The sequence below is a fragment of the Rana temporaria genome, chromosome 1, assembly GCF_905171775.1.
Source record: "Rana temporaria chromosome 1, aRanTem1.1, whole genome shotgun sequence".
Lineage (NCBI taxonomy): Eukaryota > Metazoa > Chordata > Amphibia > Anura > Ranidae > Rana > Rana temporaria.
In genome coordinates, this window is record NC_053489.1 from 351,540,862 (window position 1) to 351,559,016 (window position 18,155).

The following is an 18,155-nucleotide window of genomic DNA, read 5'->3' on the forward strand; positions in this document are numbered from 1 at the left end:
TCCATAAGTGGTTAACTGACAATTGCGCGGTCGTGCAACATTGTACCCAAACAAAATTTACGTGGTAATTTTTTTTTCCACAAATGGAACTTTCTTTTTGTGGTATTTGATCACCTCTTGCAGTTTTTTTTTTTCTTGTGCTATAAACAAAAAAAAAAAAAAACGATATCTTTTACTTTTTGCTATAATAAAAAAATCGCAATAAGCGTATATTGATTGGTTTGCGCAAAAGTTTTATAGCGTCTACAAAATGGGAGATAGATTCATTGTATTTTTATTTATTATTTTAATTATTTTTTCCTTTTTTTTTTTTTTTTTTTTTTTTTTTTACTAGTAATGGCGGTGATCCGCGATAATATGATTTTTTTTTTTTTGCAAGATTGCAGTGGACACTTTTTTGGGACTACTGACATTTATACAGTGATCAGTGCTATACAAATGCAATGATTACTGTATAAATGACACTGTCAGGGAAGGGGTTAACATTAGGGGGCGATCAAGGGGTTAAATGTTTTCCCTGGGAGGGGTTTCTAATGGTGGGGCAAGTGGCTGGATTAGGAGAAGAGAGAGATCGCTGTTCCTAATCACTAGGGACAGACTATCACTCTCTATTACCTGACAGAATGGGGATCTGTTTGTTTACACTGACAGATCCCCGTTCTGCCTCTCTGTGGAGCGATCGCAGGTGGCCAGCCACGCGCATTGGCTCCCTCACCGTGCAGCTGGCACGTGCCCGCTATAGCTGTTAAAGGGACCGACGTAAAGCTACAGGCGGTTTGCGGGAATGAGCTGACTGCCGCAGTATGACGGGGGCTGATCGGCAAGTTGTTAAAGTTGAAATCCAGGCAGATACATTATATTTCCCAAAGTATTTGGACGCCTGCCTTTAAATGCACATGAACTTTAATGGCATGCCAGTCTTGGCCAATTGGATTTAATACTGAGTTGGCCCAACATTTGTAGCTATAACAGCTCTTCTGGAAAGGCTGTCCACAAGGTTTAGGAGTGTGTCTGTGGGAATGTTTGACGATTCTTCCAGAAGCGCATTTGTGAGGTCAGGCACGGATGTGGACGAAAAACCCCCCCCCAAAAAAAAATCCCCTATTAATGTCCTAAATACACAAGTGTATATGGCCCCTCCTAGGTTTTTGCAACATTTACGTCCAACTTATCAAGCGTGTCCTCTCTTCTAGTAAAAGAAAAAAGGGGGTAGGAAGAAATTTTTTTTTTTTTTTTACAAAATCTCTCAAATCTCCTTTTGTCTATTTGAATAGTTCCTTCGTCTTCTCAACACTTGTTGCCACTTCTCCGGGGGTTTTAGGGGGTTTCCTGGGTTAATCTTTCTCCAATCTAAAAAATCTACTAGGGATAAGTCTAATGTCTCTGCAAACAGACGTATATCGTCTCTGGTACGAAGCGTGGCCGTCTTTCCATTTCGTGAAGCCGTCAGGTTAAAGGGGAACCCCCATCGATACTTGGTCTCTACTGCACGTAGGGCCTCCAACACTGGTCGGACCGCTCTTCTCTGCATCAAAGTCCTACGTGACAAATCCGGGTACAGGGATACCTTCATTCCCTCAAATTCCATTTCAGGTTTATCATTTGCCATTTTCATAATTAGCGCTTTCACTGTAAACTTATGCATTTTGCACACGATATCTCTTGGTCTTTCTGTATTTAAAATGGGATAAGAAGGAACACGATGGACCCTGTCAATCTCTATTTTCTTTGGTGCGGATTCCCCCATTATCTGTTGAAACAATTGCTGGATTGTTGGAAGCAGTTCAGATGTTTGGACTGCCTCCAATACACCTTTTATCTGAATATTTTGTCTTCGATCCCTATTTTCATGATCGTCCAATTGATCTTGATATGAATTTAAGGTCTCCTCCTGATATTTCACAGTGTCTTGAAAGTTGATCACTGTTTATATCATTCCCTCCTGACCTTTCTCGAATTCCTCAATTCTGTGTCCCAACGCGCCAACTTCCCCTCTTAGACCCTCCACTGCTTGCTGACAAGACTGCTCCACAGCGTAGATAAGTTGCTGAATATCTTTTTTGGTAGGTAGGGCTTTTAGAAGTTTTCCAAGTTCCCTAATGTCCTTTTCTAAACCATTTGATTTTAGGGGGCTACTACCCCCGCTTTGCCCTTTACTAGGGTGTTCTGTTGGGGACATCTCTAATACTCCTATTCCATGGGAACCTGATCCAGTCTCTGTCCATGCCTCTTCCACCTCCGTACTTTTGGCCTCTGCCCCCCGGGGGTCACCACTCTCCATGAATGTCTCTTCATCCCAGGTCAGCAATTTATCCCCATCCGCTGTTAAAGAATAGGTATCTTGGTTCTTTACCTGAGGGTCTCTCTGTTCCTCCACCTCCACTGCTGGTCCCCCACTCTGCTCTGCTGTCAGCAAGGTCCTATCATTGTCAATATTGTCCTGACTCAGTGTTGGTCGGCTTCCCTGCTGCCTTTTACTGCTTTAGTTATGCCCTGGACTGTACGTTTCCTTACTGCTTCCGGGTAGTTTCCTTCCCCTTCCCAGGGCCGGGGACCCCCGCTCCTTCACCTGTGTACCGTGGCCCAGTGTCCCTGGTCCACAGTCCTGTTTAGGATCCAGTTCAAGGGAATCATGCCCACCCACAGTCAGATTTGCCCCGGAGTCCATCCCATCCCCTCCCCCATCAACCTCCACAAGCCCAGCAACACGAGGGGAGAGGTAAGAGCATATCCCTCCTGCCAGCTTTTACGCAGCCTGGCGGCATGTCGACATTCCTCTGCTGTGCACTCTATCTGCTCAGTAGCTGCTACAGATCCTCTCTTAACCGTGGGGAGGGGGGAGGAGAGGGTTGGAGAGCTTTAGTTGGAACTTCAGATCCCAAACACCTCCTCATCCACCTTCTATTTTAATTTGTGCCTCTTGGTTTGTTGTTCATGCTGATAGATATATTAGTAGATATATTCTCAGAGTTCTACATAAGTAATCACAGCAAGGGAAACATACAGTCCACAGATGCAATATTATGGAGTCTTATAAGCCTTGAACCAGTTGAGAGCTGGTATCTTTAAGATAAACAATACACCTCCTCCTTCTGCTGGAATCTGCTAATTTAATAGTGTTTTAACAGTTTATCAAGATCTCCTCTAGCTCAGTAATTACCATATAATTGTCCCATCCACTGGCTCTGCAGCTATCTCCGCCGCTTACCTCCCACAACCCGCAAAAGAGACGCGTCAGGCTGAAGCTGCGATTGTGGTTGTGGCTTAGCTCCGGTAATCCAGTCTCTCCGTCCGGCACTTCTCGCTTTGACCCCCTTCCTTTCTTCCGCCCACCACCTCTAAATTAACAAACAAACGGCTCCACCGGAAAGTGCTGGGGAAGCGAGTGCTGTTAGTCTTTTCTCCTTCTTCTGCTCAATAGAGCTACCGTGCTGGGTTTGTGGAGGCATACAGGGCTCCTATCATCCGACCATCCACTCACGTAGCACGCCGCTGCATGCTATTCCCTGCCCGGGGGAACTCGGGGGGGGGGGGGGGAGCCCTCACACACACATCTCACGCACGTCCGCACGGCATGCTTGCTGCCCCGGTATGCTTTCATGATCCATCTTTTAAAGTGATTTGTCCAAGGTCACGCTGGGATTGACCTTCACAGTACTTAAAGCGGGAGTTCACCCGAAAAACAATTTTTAACATTAGATTGAGGCTCGTTTTGTGAAGGGGAATCGGGTGTTTTTTTTTAAATCGAAGCAGTACTTACCGTTTTAGAGATAGATCTTCTCCGCCGCTTCTGGGTATGGTCTTCGGGACTGGGCGTTCCTATTTGATTGACAGGCTTCCGACGGTCGCATACATCGCGTCACGAGTAGCCGAAAGAAGCCGAACGTCGGTGCGGCTCTATACGGCGCCTGCGCACGACGTTCGGCTACTTTCGGAAAATCTTGACGCGCTGTGTGCGACCGTCGGAAGCCTGTCAATCAAATAGGAATGCCCAGTCCCGCAGCCCATACCCGGAAGCGGCGGAGAAGATCTATCTTTAAGGCCCTGTACACACAACCGGTTTTCTCGGCAGAATTCAGCAAGAAACTCGATGGGAGACGTATTCTGCCGAGAAAACCGGTCGTGTGTACACTTTTCGCCAAGGAAACCGACGAGGATCTCATCGGGCCAAAAAGAGAACATGTTCTCTATTTCCTCGTTGGGCAATGGGAAAATTTGGCTCGCCGCGATCCTAGGTGGCTTCACAAGGAACTCGACGAGCAAAACGATGTGTTTTGCCCGTCAAGTTTCTCGGACGTGTGTACGGGGCCTCAAACGGTAAGTACTGCTTCGATTTAAAAAAAAAACACCTGATTCCCCTTCACAAAACGAGCCTCAATCTAATGTTAAAAATTTAGTTTTTGGGTGAACCTCCACTTTAACCTGTAGGCTATGACTGCTTCACCTCATATTAATCAGCAGCAAACATTGCATGCTGAACTTAAGGGATTTGATCCACTGCTGAAAGAAGGCTTAGTAGCAAACAAGACAGGAGCCTTCGCTGTATATATGCAAAAGACAAAAAAACCTTGGTAAGGTTTTAGCGACCAGAGATTTTTTCTCTAAGGCCCCATACACACGAGAGGATTTATCCGCGGATACGGTCCAGCGGACCGTATCCGTGGATAAATCCTCTCGAGGATTTGCGCGGATTTCAATGCGATGGAGTGTACTCACCATCGAATCGGAATCCGCGCCGAAATCCTCTGGCGATGACGTGTCGCGCCGTCGCCGCGATTATGACGCGGCGACGTGCGCGACGCTGTCATATAAGGAATTCCACGCATGCGTCAAATCATTACGACGCATGCGGGGGATCCCTTTGGACGGATGGATCCGGTGAGTCTGTACAGACCAGCAGATCCATCCGTTGGGATGGATTCCAGCGGATAGATTTGATAGCATGTCATCAAATATTTATCCGCTGGAAATCCATCCCAGGGGATAAATATCCGCGGAAACAGATCCGCTGGAGTGTACACACCATAGGATCTATCCGCTGAAACCCATTCGCTGGGATTTTTCAGCGGATGGATTCTATCATGTGTATGGGGCCTAAGACATTTACACACCTGCTGTCTATGAACATTAAATGCATTAAGACAACCTATTGTAGATTGTCTCGCACAAGGTAAAGGTCAGGTAAAAGCCTCCCAATTCATACAGCCACATATGCAAATAAGGGCTAAACTTCAAGCATAAGAACTTTTAGGTTCAGTTTCCACTAGTGCGACATGCCCTGCAACCCTAGACACAAAGTCGCATGACGAGTCAAGGCCCATTGATTTCAATGGCACCTGTTTCAATCTATGCGACTCAAAGTTACAATGACCTAAAAAACGGTCCCAGCACTACCCCGATGCAACCTCTGATGCGACCCCCGATCCAGAGTTGGATCAAAGCTGCACTCCAAAGTCACCACATCGGAAACATAGCCTCTGAGAGTCCATACCTTAGATCACATATGAGAAAAATAAATGAAAGGTCTGGTGTCACCAGGGACACACCTCCATCCCTGCGTTTAGCATCAAAAAATAAAAATTCGCCCTTGGGACTTTGAGTGAGGTGAGCACTGTAGAGCCAATAAAATAACAAGAGTAATTACAGTATATATTTAATTCAAGTAAAAAGCAGTACATGCATTAATGTCATGAACATGAGCCAATTCATACAGAATACAGAAAATGGGGGGAGTGTAGTAAAAGATGCCAAGAACTGGCTGGTGTGAAAAAAAAAATATATACATTTTTTTGGATAAGAAAGCAGAAAGAAAAGGAGAGTGAGAGTGGAATAGAGTGCAGGTGTGTGGTGAAGATAGTAATTACTATCTTCACCACACACCTGCACTCTATTCCACTCTCACTCTCCTTTTCTTTCTGCTTTCTTATCCAAAAAAATGTGTATATATATATATATATTTTTTTTTTCACACCAGCCAGTTATTGGCATCTTTCACTACATTCCCCCTCAGTCTCTATGCTCTCACCACTCTTGGCTCAGGTCCTTCATCTACACATAGATACATATGCGTTTTTGTACGCTTACCTACCTTATTACTAACTATCCATTATACATATTTATGTTTAGAGTCAATACTCCTTATGGACCCATTGAGACTCTTGGGGATACACAAATTTCATCCATGCTGTGCCCTCCTTCCGTTTGGCCCCGGTTGGGACTTCGTTTGGCCCCGTCTCCTCTGCTCCCTGGCAGGACACTCGCCACTGCCGCATTGGTAGCCTCACATGCGCTGGTCTTTGGCTATGTCCATCGGTGAGTATGGGGTTTTCCATATCAAGGCCCCCCCTTACCCTGTGCCCTTCATATCATACTACATACTTTATCCTTTCATTTTAGGTATACCACAAGCAGATCTACCCCTGAAGAGCAAGCTAAACCTCGCGAAACACGTCGGGTATACACTTGATGCTTGTGTGTGTTTTAATATGGACAGTTACTTGCAATATTATTTTACCCATTTTCTGCATTCTGTATGAATTGGCTCATGTTCATGACATTAATGTATGTACTGCTTTTTACTTGAATTAAATATATAACGGTATTAACTCTTGTTATTTTATTGGCTCTACAGTGCTCACCTCACTCAAAGTCCCAAGGGCGAATTTTTCTTTTTTGATAATATTAATAATATTACATATGAGGCATGAACTACAAAAGGTACCAAAAGAATATAACACAAACAAAAGCTCCAATGTTGTGTATTTAAATACATAGATTTATAACATACTTGGAGAAGTGTGAGGTCAGAGACATAGGCCTGGATTCACAAAGCACTTGCGCCGACGTATCTCCAGATACGCCGCGTAAGTGCAAATATGTGCCGTTGTATCTATGCGCCGGGCCCACAAACTAAGATACGCCTAAAAACAGGCTTCACCCCACTGACGTAACTTGCCTACGCCAGCGTAGAGTGGGGGCATATTTACGCTGGACGCATTTGGCGCTCCCATTGATTTTCTATTCAAATATGCAAATGAGGGAGATACGGCAATTCACAAACGTACGTGCGCCCGACGCAGTGCACGTAAAGTTATACGTCCGGCGTAAAGTTATGCCCCATAAAGAAGGTGTAACTCAGCTCCATCCATGCAAAGGGCTGCACCCGGGAACACAAGCCGGCGTAGTTTACGTTGGACGTGAATATGGCTGAGTGTAGGTTCATGCCGTAGGCAGTGATCCGACGTATCTTAGGGAGTAGTTCCGACGTGATTCTGAGCATGCGCACTGGGATGCGTCCACGGGACGGCGCATGCCCTGTTCGTTATACGTATCTGGCTATCGCTCAGCCCATCATTTGCATGGGGTCACGCCTCATTTGCATGGCTCACGCCCAGTTCCACCTAGGCCGGCTTACGCCTAGGAAACCCAGCGCAGTTTTGGGAGCACTGGCTTTGTGAATTCAGTGCTTGCCTCTCTGCGCTGCGTCGGCGTAGCATACAGGAGATACGCTACGGCGGCATAAATGTGCCCCGCTGTCTGTGAATCCGTGCCATAGAGTATTCTTCTAATACCCCACACACACACTTACAATTCATACGCAATTAATACCCCATAATAGGTGCAGCTTTAGCTCCTAGACATAACCAAATACTTATTCTGAGTCTCCTTAAACAATGTATGTTAACAGAGATCGCTGTACACTTATCTTTGCTTTATATAGCCCACACTTAGGTTGGAGACAGACCTGTCCAAATCTAGTGATAAATGAACGTTTCTGACACCTTTGGACAAGCCCTGAAGTGTGCCATAGGAGCAATTAGAAGGCCAACACCTGCAGGTATTAAGATTAATCATTAAACATGTGTTTGTCCATGCAAGTCTTGCTTGGAGGTTACGCCCAGGCACTTAACTGTTTAGGGCCTCTGCCTCCAAATGACCACATTAATGGTGGACAGGAATACAAAGCACATGTATCCTATGTTTGTAGGAGGTACAGGATTTCAGCCAGTAACAGAGGATATGGTGTTTGACCAAACGTGAATAAGGGAGGGCTCCCCTTGAGCCTCAGCACTCACGAGGATAGCTGCTTCTCCACCGGCGGAGAAGGAACCTTTGTGACAAATCAAGAAAAAAAGGTTTGTAATTCCCCCCCCCCCAATGCTCTTTAGGAATCCCTCCAAAGAGCATTGCAGCACTGGAGCTGGTATCCAGGTAGTAGATAACTTGTACTTGCAGGCTGTGCATCTGTCCCTTAGGTGACTCCCCTTTTGCTCCCATCCTCTTTTCTATTGAAAAGCCTGTGGCGTGCATAACACAACCCAAAAACTTCACCTGGTGCAGAAAAAATGCGCACACACATAAAGAGTGATACACAAAAAAGTGCGACGGGTGCTGCGTCAAGTGGTCCTCCAAGAAGGACCCAACCCTGATCCTCTGGGGCATTAGGCTCCAGACGGGGACTAAGGTAAACAGTGGTCCGAGCAGCCGAAGCCAACCCGGACCCAACTTCCTTGGAGGGTCTGCCGAAACAGAACCCTCCTCGGTGGGGCTCCCCCGAAGGGAGACCCCATGAGAGCAGGCGAACTAAGCCAGAAGGCCATGTCCACCCACTCCCAAACTTTCAGGGCTGGCCCGAGGACCGGCACCCTAATCATCACACACAAGGTGTACAAACGTGCAATACGATGGCCAGCCCTCTGGCCAGGAAGCAAAAATTCCTCTGGTCCCAGCCAAAAGGCCCGGCCCTAGAGGCAGGTGTGAAATGGGTGTTTGTGGAGATCGTGGCCATGGTGCCATACGAGTAAGTGCCCTCTCAAACACTCGTGCAATGTATGGCACCCCAGGACTGCCACTCCAGGGGCACTATCTCCACAGGCTTTTCAACGGACCCTGACCCCCGGCCCGGACCAGCAGCACCCTTCCCAGCCAGGAAGTTAAGAGTTCCGAGAGATTGGGGAGAGCCCACCCCAGCAGGCTACTCCCACAACTCCCATCCCTCCCTCCTAATCACGTTCGGGAAATACTATACGCTCCCCCCAAGGGGAAGGAGCTCTCCCGAACAACTGACCGGGGCAGGCACCACCAAATCCAGGCCAAAGCTTCGACCTCATGTTTCTCCGTCTAAATCAGAAGGCTTCCACCTCCACGCCAGCAGGTTTAGCATCTGCCAACCGCCATCCCTTTCCACCTCGCTGTGTACTCAGGACGGTTAGCATAGCACCACCTACTGGCAATTGATAAAAACAGATACTACACTTGATCTTAGCCAAAAGGCAGAGAAGCTCCCATCCTCTGTCCTAGAGGGAGAGGGCACAAGGCGGAATGAGCCTTTTACCAAGAGAGATAAGGTGTAGATCGGAGATATGCAATTAGCGGACATCCAGCTGTTGCAGAACTACAAATCCCATGAGGCATAGCAAGGCTCTGACAGCCACGAGCATGACACCCAGAGGCAGAGGCATGATGGGATTTGTAGTTTTGCAACATCTGGAGGTCCGCTAATTGCATATCCCTGGTGTAGATGATCACCCTCTGACCAGCACCGATCCACATAGGGAGACCCAAATGAAGCCCCCCACTAGTAGGGAAAAAATTGGGGATACACACACAGCCAGACTCCCCAGACCAGCCTGTCGGTCTGTGGATAGTACAGAGAATAATCTCAAAACCCTCTGTGCCCCCTTCACCAGGGAGCAAGAAAAGAGGAAACCCCCATTGCTTCTTTCTTACCTTAGGGCCAGAGTCTGCAGGTGTCCCAGACCTGCTTTCCTGCTTACATACTCCTTCCCGGTGACTTACCAGTGCTGGAAAAAAATGGCTTCCACCATCTCTCTGTAGCCCTGAAAGGTCAAGCAGTGTGACATGCACTTTTCTTCCACCGTAAGGCATTTTCTTGGTGCACATCGGGCACCTTTTTCTGGGTGTCTCTGTTTTGTTATCTCTGAGCTCGTGGGCTTTGTCCGGTAATGAGTTAAATGCCAAGCGCCAGCACATTACTTCCACTGAAGTAAACAGCCATTAACAAAAACACCCTGTGAATAACAACATTCTAATCTAAGAATTTTTTAAAAGTACCCACCACCGGAGCCTATGCTAGTATGCGTGACACCTGTCCACCCTAAGCATACACAATAAACTGGCTCTGGAAAAAACATAATGACCCATGTGACCCCACCACAGGGAAATAAGAAAAGGGAAGGAGCCCCCTATTTTCTTAACTTAGGGCCTGCATCAACCGATGGCGCCTCCAGACCTGCTTCTATGGATAAAAAATGTGAAACACTTCACGAACTTCACTTCACGAATTTGCGTGTCATCCTTGCGCAGGGGTCATGCAAACTCTGTATGGTTCCAATTTTAGTATATGTGCTGCCGAAGCAAGCACCCTGTATCTCCATGTGCTTGGAAGCATTCGGCGCCATCTCTTATTCAGGCCCATATTTAAGGAGGTGTGGAGAATCCGGGGCGGCGCTTTGGATTCAACGCCGCCCTCTGGCACAGCACGCCTGTTTATCCTTCGGATACGCTTGCTAGGGCTTCACTTCCTGGCGTCTGGGTGTACCAAAATAGCCGCCGTCTGACTTGGAGCTAGAAGCTACCTCATCACTCTGCGCCCCCAACACAGTCCACATGGGGATAGAGAAGCCCTGTAACATGGGGGATCTCTTGAAACGGCAGAAAAAAAGGCACTCTGACCATGCGGCAGCCTACGGCTCCACTAGGAGAACCCCCTGCTGTGCCATTCCGGATGGACCCACTGGATCACCTCCTCCACTCCTCACAGGTAACCTCACTGAGGATACAGCCATAAATCGGGAGACGGGGTCCCTTATTTTCACCCCAGATCACTTCCTTCAGGTCTCTGGGTGGCCCAAACTGACTTATACCCCAGGAGAACTAACTCTGTTGAACTGGGTATGGACGTCGGGAGGTCCCTGCCCTCTAGCACGAAGGCCAGAAAAATAAGTTCCTGTCTGGCCGGAGGAAACACAAATACTGAGAAGCTAATGCAGCAGGTGCAGTGCTTTTTATGATCTGGATTATGTGTTTCCTGTGATAGGTGGGAGGAGCCTATGTCTCTGTAAGCCGTCCTGGAAGATGACTTGGAAAAAACAGGTACAACTTATGTAGGAGGTTTTGTTTAATTTCTGTATCGCCAAAAGGCCAGTCACTTCACTGAATGTTTTGCAGCTGCTTCTGGGGCAGGGATATGCAATTAGCAGACCTCCAGCTGTTGCAGAACTACAAGTCCCACGAGACATAGTGAGACTGACAGCCACAAGGGGGCATGATGAGACTTGTAGTTTCCAACAGCTGGAGGTCCGCTAATTGCATATCCCTGTTCTAGGGGCATCAGGCGTTTTTCCCCTCCCTTTCCTACCTCTAAACTTTTCTGTATGTTTGCATATGTGTCCATAGGCTTTAAAGTGATTGAAAACCCTTAGGCCCCTTTTACATGGGGCGGATCAGTAATGATCCGCCCCGTGAACCTCTGCTTGCTCCGTTGATCCCCGCTGAGCCGGCGGATGACAGGGCGGTCCCCGCACACTGTGCAGGGACCGCCCTGTCTTTTCTCCGCTCTCCCCTATGGGGAGATCGGATGAACACGGACCAACTGTCCGTGTTCACCCGATCCGCCAGACGGATGGAAAAGTAGGTTTTTCCTCCGTCACACTTTGGCGGATCGGAGCGGTTCAGATGTCAGCAGGCATGTCATCGCTGACATCCGCGGCTCCATAGAGGAGCACGGAGCGCCCGTTCAGGTCCGCCTAAAACACTGGCAGGCGGACCTCAACGGGCCGCCTGTGTGAAAGAGCCCTTACAGACCACTTTTTGCTACAGGTAATCCTATAATAAGGCTTAACTGTAGCTGCCCCGGATGTGTCCTAAATGGTCTAGGAAATATCCCCTGTATCAGCATGTGCCGACGTCATGGGCACATGCGCACTAAAGCAATGGCGCGTTCGTGCCGTTGCTTCAACTTGTGTGCCGTTACCGACTGCTCCCGTGCGCATACGCGGGAGCAATATCATTGTGGCTTCGGACAATCACAGCACCGGAGCCCGCGACACCCGGAAATAACTTTTTATTATTGTGGGTTTACCACCACTTTTAACAGTGTTCAGAGGCAGCAAAAACCACACCGCAGATGCATCCAGGACCAGCAGAGTTTAGGTATAAAAAGTGCTTCTAAATCCATGTTAATGCTAGGTGCGCTTAAGCATTAATTAATTTCAATAGCTAAAAATAAATTATCATTCTGGCCAAGGAAATTAACACCTAAGTGCTTAAAGGGGTTGTAAAGGTTAGTTTTTTATTTTCTAAATAGGTTCCTTTAAGCTAGTGCAGGGATATGCAATTAACGGACCTCCAGCTGTTGCCAAACTACAAGTCCCATCATGCCTCTGCCTCTGGGTGTCATGCTTGATGCTGTCAGAGTCTCGCTATGCCTCATGGGACTTGTAGTTTGGCAACAGCTGGAGGTCCACTAATTGCATATCCCTGAGCTAGTGCATTGTTGGTTCACTTACCTTTTCCTTCGATTTGCCTTCTAAATGTTTATTTTCTTTGTCTGAATTTCTCACTTCCTGTTTCTCCTCAGTAAACTTCACACCATCATCCGAGCGGTGTTTAGTCAGCCAGAACAGCTTACTGAGGAGGAACAGGAAGTGAGAAATTCAGACAAAAAAAAAAAAAACATTTAGAAGGGAAAATTGAAGGAAAAGGTAAGTAAACCAACAATGCACTAGCTTAAAAGAACCTACTGTATTTAGAAAATAAAAAATGAACCTTTACAACCCCTTTAAAGCGGAGTTCCACCCAAAAATGGAACTTCCGCTTTAAGTAAAGGTGACCCCCTGGCCACATTTGGGATGTCATTTTTGGGGGTGGGGGTGGGGGTGGGGGGGGTTTGGATAAGAGCTTACAATCACTTTAGCTCTGATGTGATCAGGGGTGTGTGAGGCATGCTCCAGCTCTTCCATACTTGTTTGATTACTCAGCTGTCCCTGCTTGGTCGCTGTCCAGTCTCCAGAGTCCAGCGGCTGCATATCAGGCCAGCAACCTGGGTGTGATCTCTCCCTCTCCGGGATATGTTTTGGAAGGCTTGACAATAACAAATGAAAAAGGTGATAGTGTCTGCGCTGTGTGGTAAAGGGATGGAAAACATGAAAAGAAAGGGGAAAAAGGGTGATACACTGAATATGTGAACGTAAAAATTGCCTCAAATAGCCGTTGAATAATCCAAATGGCAGCGAATAACAATAATCCAAATGATAGTGAATAAGTGAAACAGAATCAATAATAATATAAATCATACAACACAGTATAACATGTGGATGGATACTGTACACAGCCCTCAACATTTCCACTCGCCTACTAGCATTTGGCGAGTGGATTTAAGCTGGGGGCGAGTGATGACAGGGCTGCATGACCAATCTCCCTCCAATCTGTGCCTACACTTAGAGTCCCGATGAGATTGGCGGCCGAAGAGGAAAGGTGCATGCTCGGGAAAAGTAGTCTGTTGAGCCGCGCACAGGCAGAGCAGTACACAGGTGCTCTCCTTACAATTCTCATTAAGCCATGGGACCTAACAGTATGACCTCTCTGAGCCTGCCCCCCTCCCCTGGGCCCCGACCAATGTAGCTGGAGAGCAGAAAGTAATGAGTGAGGTGGAGGATTGCAAATATTACCACTCCGGTGCAGCGCTCACTGACAGTTGCCCTGACATGAGAGCAGCAGCCTTCTAGATTGTGCAGTTTCCTTCTCCAACAGTTTAGCCTGAGCACTGTGAACAGACTGGTCTCAATGTGTGCTGTGCACTGTCAGTGTGCGCTGTGCTATGGTGTCAATGGCTGTGCAGTTGTGTGGATCTCAGCGCTGGATTGTACTCCCTCCCGCTGTGCTGCAGCTCCTCTCCTCTCTGCCAGCCTGAATAAAAGGGGGAAGTGGGGACATGCAAGCGTGGAGCCGCACACACAGGCTCCTGATGATGAGATGAATGGGAGAGAGAGAAGATGGATGGGAGTTGCAGAGGAGACAGCAAGAGAATGGGGAAGAGACCCAGTTCTAGTGCCCTGTCCCTCTGGTCTGCCCCCAGTGCCCTGTCCCTCTGGTCTGCCCCCAGTGCCCTGTCCCTCTGGTCTGCCCCCTGTGCCCTGTCCCATTTTGTTAAAGTTGTTGTTGGTAATATTTAATTTTGTAACTTGATTCTGCATAAAACATTGTCATTCCATGAGATAATCTACCAGGGCGTGTTTACGGGTGCAATTAGGCGCAGGGCAGTGTATGAATTAGGTGGGGCAACTGGTGGCGAGTAACTCTTGAGGCCTGGCTAGTAGCTCAGGACTTGAAATTTTGAGCCCTGCTGTACATATACCTATACACAATAGGATGTAGTATAGTATGCCAAAAACATACACATTTACAAGGAGTGCATATAATAGAGTGGATAAGTGAAATTTTTTTGAATAAGAGTCTCTAAATCGTGATCCCAAAGCCGAGTGTTGAAGGATGAAAAACACTTCAAAGTGCAGAAACACCTCTTGTGGCTCTTATCTGCTCACCTCACTGCTGTTGTACTAACAGCCTAGTAATCCTCAGTTACACCAGGTGGCACAATCTTTCTGAAGGTACACTTGGAGGACCTAGTTCCAGGTAGACACATGTAGAAAAATAACAGGGAGGTATATAGCGTAATTCTGTGACCCTTCTTGTGACTTAGATAGGAATACAATGACAATGACAGAAAGAGGGGAGAGAGAGAAGGAAGAGGGGAGAGAGAGAGAAGGAAGAGAGGAGAGAGAGAAGGAAGAGGGGAGAGAAGGAAGAGGGGGAGAAGGCGGTGGAGAGAAGGGGGGGAGAGAGAAGGAAGGTGGGGGGAGAGAAGGAAGAGGGAAGAGAAGGAGGGGAAAGAAAGAAGAGGGGAGAGAAGGAGGGGGGAGAGAAGGAAGAGGCGAGAGAAGGAAGGTGGGGGGAGAAAGAGAAGGAAGGTGGGGGGAGAGAGAGAGGGGAGAGAAGGAAGAGGGGAGAGAAGGAAGAGGGGGAGAAGGAAGGTGGGGGGAGAGAAGGAAGAGAAGGAGGGGAGAGAAAGAAGGGGGGGGAGAAGGAAGAGGGGAGAGAAGGAAGAGGGGGAGAAGGTGGGGGGGAAGAAGGCAGGGGGAAGGAGGGGAGAGAAAGAAGGGGGGAGAAGGAAGAGGGGAAAGAAGGAAGAGGGGAGAGAAGGAGGGGGGGAAGGAAGAGGGGAGAGAAGGGGGGGGGAGAAGGAAGGGGGGAGAGAAGGAGGGGAGAGAGAAGGAAGAGGGGAGAGAAGGAGGGGGGAGAGAAGGAGGGGGGGTAGGGGGTCTGGTCACAGTGCTCACTTACTTGAATGGCCCCTGGGGGCTCTCAGTCAGTGACTTCTCTCATTGTAGTCTTTGGCTGCTTAATCTTCCTGCCCCCTCATCCCCTTCACAGAAGTAGCGGCACACATGCAGGGAGAGAGGGACGGGAGAAGGGATGTTTGTGTGTCATGCTGGAGGGTACAGGACGGAGCAGCGTGGAGATCCCTTCCAGGACGACCACACCTCCTGAGCCGCTTGTCACTGCACACTGAGCAGTGAGGATGGAGCGGCTCAGCAGCCATGAAAGGAGGGGAGGAGAGGAGAAGCTGGATTGAACTACAGGTTTCCTGGCCATTCCCGGGTGTGCTGCGGATGTTCCGCGAGCGACGGAAGGTGCTTCTGAACTTTCTGGTGCTGTGGAGAGCCTTGGTTAGCTGGTATCTTTGGCGGTGATGTGGAGCTGTACACCGCCAAAGATACCAGCTAACTGGCTCTCCACAGCAGCACCAGAAACACCTTCCTCCGCTCGTGGAACATCCACAGCACACCCGGGAATGGCAAGGAATAAATGCACCCTCCCTCACTTCTTTCCTCCTATAGAGCGGCCGACTTCATTCAGCGCACATCAACCGACACTTCCCTGGCTAAAGCTTGTCCAGCTCTGATGGGGCCCCAGATGAACGTGGGGCCCCCAGGCTGTGCCCAGGGGTGCCCGCTCAGAAAGACGGCCCTGGATGCAGAGCCTATCTCCACGAGCGCCGAGCTCGTAACAGATCCTGCTTGTCTTATGTTATTCCACCTTATCTCATGGGCTCACACTTGCGGCAAACGGTGGCTCAAAGAGTGGTAGTAAGGTAGAGAGGAGAGAGGAGACACATCGCATAATCCCGTTGCAAACAGATTTATTAATAAAAACAATGTAAACAACTCATATTTAAACAGCTGAACTGGTGCCAAACATCCACGAGCATCGGGCTTGTCTGCCGACCGTCAGAATGTGCAATGTCCAGTGCTCCAATCCCGACGCGTATCGTCACATCACGTGACTTCATCAGGGGATATCTTTTGAAAGGCTTGACAATAACAAACTGAACGTACTGAGGACAAGGGGGCACTCTTTACGTCTAGAGGAAAAGAGATTTCACCTCCAAATACGGAAAGGTTTTTTCACAGTAAGAGCTGTGAAAATGTGGAACAGACTCCCTCCAGAGGTGGTTCTGGCCAGCTCAGTAGATTGCTTTAAGAAAGGCCTGGATTCTTTCCTAAATGTACAGAATATAACTGACTACTAAGATTTGTAGGTAAAGTTGATCCAGGGTAAATCCGATTGCCTCTCGGGGGATCAGGAAGGAATTTTTTCCCCTGCTGTAGCAAATTGGATCATGCTCTGCTGGGGTTTTTTGCCTTCCTCTGGATCAACTGTGGGTATGGAGTTGGGTGTATAGGATTTTACTGTGTTTTTTATTTTGTTTTTTTATTTTTTGTGGTTGAACTGGATGGACTTGTGTCTTTTTTCAACCTGACTAACTATGTACTCTTGATGTTAATGTTTTATTTGTTAAATGGATTTATTTTGATTTTTGTGTTTTTCTTTTTTACTTGTCACAAAAAAATTCTAAATAAAATAAGATAAAATAAAAACTTTAGACTAACTAACCTCCTCAATAACTTCTCAGTCCTGAAAATAAGAATAATAAAATCACTAGCGCTCAGCACATTGTGGATGTATTTAGTGCCTAATATAAGTCTGTGTAATCTAAAAAAATTACTTGAATATATTACAACGGTTATTGAAGGACAGTCACCAAATCTTGGAGGACATCCAAATGCCTAAACTGATACAAGACACAATTAGACCAACTTAATGTCCCTTTCACTTGGGATGCAATAAATAAAGCTATAAAATCACTCAACCAAATAAAGCCCCAGGGGCTAATGGTATCTCAAATAAATATTATGAACAATTAAGGAACATCTTGAGCCTTGAGTTATGTTCTCTTTTTAGATCAACCAGTAAAGACTCAGGGATAGATCCACAAAGAAATTACGCCGGCGTATCTACTGATACGCCTGCGTAATTTCAAAATCCCCGCGTCGTATCTTTGTTTTGAATCCTCAAAACAAGATACGACGGCATCTCGGCTAGAGGCGACAGGCGTATTTGTACGCCGTCGGATCTAAGATGCAATTTTTTTCGGCGTCCGCTAGGTGGCGTTCCCGTCGTAATCCGCGTTGAGTATGCAAATTAGCTATTTTCGACGATCCACGAACGTACGACCGGCCGTCGCATTTTTTTTGAGCTTTTTCCGGCGTATAGTTAAAGCTGCTATATGGTGGCGTACTCAATGTTAAGTATGGCCGTCGTTCTCACATATAATTTTTAAAATTTTACGTCGTTTGCGTAAGTCGTCCGTGAATGGGGCTGGACGCCATTTACGTTCACGTCGAAAACAATGACGTTCTTGCAACGTCATTTGGAGCAATGCACCCTGGGAGTTTTTACGGACGGCGCATGCGCAGTTCGTTCGGCACGGGAACGCGCTTCATTTAAATGAAACACGCCCCCTACCCGCCGAATTTGTATTCCGCGCCCTTACGCCGCGAGAGATACGCTACGCCGCCGTAACTTACGGCGCAAATTCGTTGAGGATTCAAAGAAATGCAAAGTAAATTACAGCGCGTCCCCGTGCCGAACGAACTGCGCATGCGCCGTCCCTAAATTTCCCGCTGTGCATTGCGCTAAATGACGTCGCAAGGACGTCATTGTTTTGACGTGGACGGAAATTACGTCCAGCCCGATTCACGGACGACTTACGCAAACAAATTTTTTTTTTT

General features: G+C 47.6%; 2 pseudogenes; both read right to left on the reverse strand.

Annotated features, from left to right (window-relative positions):
* Window positions 1-9,202: 9,202 nt before the first annotated feature.
* LOC120925261 lies at window positions 9,203-9,285 on the reverse strand (annotated as a pseudogene).
* Window positions 9,286-10,267: 982 nt separating this feature from the next.
* LOC120925372 lies at window positions 10,268-10,384 on the reverse strand (annotated as a pseudogene).
* Between the last annotated feature and the right edge of the window lie 7,771 nt (window positions 10,385-18,155).